Source organism: Triticum aestivum, chromosome 3D (genome assembly GCF_018294505.1).
Source record: "Triticum aestivum cultivar Chinese Spring chromosome 3D, IWGSC CS RefSeq v2.1, whole genome shotgun sequence".
In the NCBI taxonomy this organism is placed as follows: domain Eukaryota; kingdom Viridiplantae; phylum Streptophyta; class Magnoliopsida; order Poales; family Poaceae; genus Triticum; species Triticum aestivum.
This window is the reverse complement of record NC_057802.1, coordinates 536,258,221-536,260,720: the sequence shown is the minus strand read 5'-3', so window position 1 is coordinate 536,260,720 and position 2,500 is coordinate 536,258,221.

Below are 2,500 nucleotides of genomic sequence, written 5' to 3'. Positions count from 1 at the left end.
CGCTTAGCTCGAGGAGGCGCTAGTAATAGTACCCACCGGCTGCGTGGTGCGCCATGGGAATGGGCATCCGCTGCCGTCGATGGCGAGCCCATTGAGGTCATGCTGCCCCTGCATCCCGCCTTGCCAGCACTGTGCCCACATCTGCTGCTCCTGCGCCAACACTCCTGCTTCCTCTCCATCTTTGTCATCTTATAGGAGGTGGACACTCCTATCAGCGCCAGCTCCTATACCTATTAATTATAAGGAACATTGCACTCATATACCAATGAAACTAATAGATATTCTATTACTTTTTACAAGAAAAAGGAACAATGCAGGTGTTTGTTATCAAGCAAAAGTATGGCCACACAAGGACGTAAGACTAACGTAAGCATTTGATGTGAGCACTCTTCTTCAGGCCACAAGCACACCAATCCAACATCCCACAGCTAAACATAATGGATGTGTGTACATACCATTATAAAGGGGTATGCAAGGTTACTGAGAGAAATGAGAGTAATTAAACATGCTATAACCTAACCATGAGCTGTCATAAGAGTTATATCACTTGCTAGCCCTATTTTCTTAGGAGCAGAGCAAATTGTCCAACAAATAAATAATCAATATATACAAGTATGTAACGAATTAAACCAAGTTACTAACTCTGATATAACTCACAAACCTAGTGACATTTCAGGAGCAGAGCAAATTGTCCGACAAATAAATCGACCAACACAAGTATGTAATGAATTAGACCATGTTACTAACTCTATCATACACCTCATATTTGAACCAGGCATGTGTGTGCAATAATACAAATTATTTCTCTCAAAAGTGTCTCAATATGCTCTAGTTTATCTCAAATTGCATCATTGGACTCATAAACTGAAACAGACAACTTGCCCTTACTCATGACCAGTCAACCAGGTGCCGCCACCTGAGTGCATACCTTGCTGTTGCAATTCTTAACGTGTTTGATAGCCCTGATGGTTGCTAGTTGCTCAAAAAAGAATACACTGAAAGAAACGACAATGCTTACAAAGAAGAATATATGCAGCAGATATTTTAATTATAAAGCATAGCAAGTAGATTTTTATTTACAGGTAGGTCTTACCAGGCGGATCAGTGAGTACAGAGAGAAGGCTGGCAGTTGAAATCAAAGCTAAACATCTTCCAAAAGGCAGGGGATCTCCAAAAGAGAGAGAATGCTTTTGGTTTAAAATCACACATGCGTATGCATATAAAATTTAAACTGGACATTCATTAATAGCCTCCCAACCTCAGATTATGCACTTGGTTTGGTCCCTGACATCAACGACACTATGTACGTGAACATTAGATAGTAGTTACTGATGCTCATAAGCACAGATTAGCAGCCCCATTCTTGAACATCTAAAGATAATTTCGAAATGTATGGAAGTTCAGTTGCATGAGTACAACATTAAAACAGAGAATAAGATAATAGTTACTCCCTCCAGTTCACAAAATTTTGTCAGTTTTGACATAATTTTATCGAGTGTTCGGAACATAGGAATATAAAAAATTGGGAATGCTACTACAATGATAGTATTGTACAGCCGCCGCTAGGTTATTCCTTCAATATGCTTTGTGCTGCCAGCATGAACAATCATATCATGTGATGCTTCTACTGATTTCATTGCATTGTTCAAAGTTATGTACTTTATGAGCAAGTTTAACAAAAAGCATATGGAGCCAAGAGCAACAATCATGTGGTCACCACAAAATCTTTAAGAGTATGTACTGTTTCCAGTGGCAAAAATCAGTCTGCGCATGTATTCAACAACTGGACATGAAAGAAGCAATATAAAAGTTGGAAGGAAAATGTGACAATTATTGAATCACTGACTATAGGAATATGGTTGCAGCCACATTCATCAAAAGCACGAAATCATTCCTCAAATCCCTTGGGACAGGTAAAAAAATAAGTGCTTGATCACCCTCATTAGCTTGGTAAAGTGGAAGGATTGACCAAGAATAAGCTACTTCTAACAAGACGTTGGCCCTTCGATGTCTTATCATTAAAAATGTGCACCAATTCATTATTCTTTTAGCATCCAAACAACCGCATTATCAAATCAAATTGGTAGAAGTATTTAGTGGACAGTCAGTGAATGCAAATACATGATTTATAATTTGCAGAAGCATATAAATATATACTGATTACAAAGACATACCTACAGCACATGCTTCTTCGAACTTCCCAACATCCAAGGATTCAGGACGGACAATGCAGCATCTGTGCAGGAAACAAATTGATGGTCAATTTAATTGAAGCTAGATCCTATTTTCTGAACGAAACATCAAGCAAACAGTAGTAGTCACTCATAAATTATTTGACTAAGTTTTGTTCATGGTATCCCCTAGTCCAAGGTTGTACCTGATGTTGATGGGGATCGAATTAGCTCCGTGTATTTTTTACCTCGTCGGCATCGATGTGGACAGCAGGTGGCAATGTCTCAGTCTTGGCACACTGCCCTTGGTGCCCATGGCAAAGAAGATA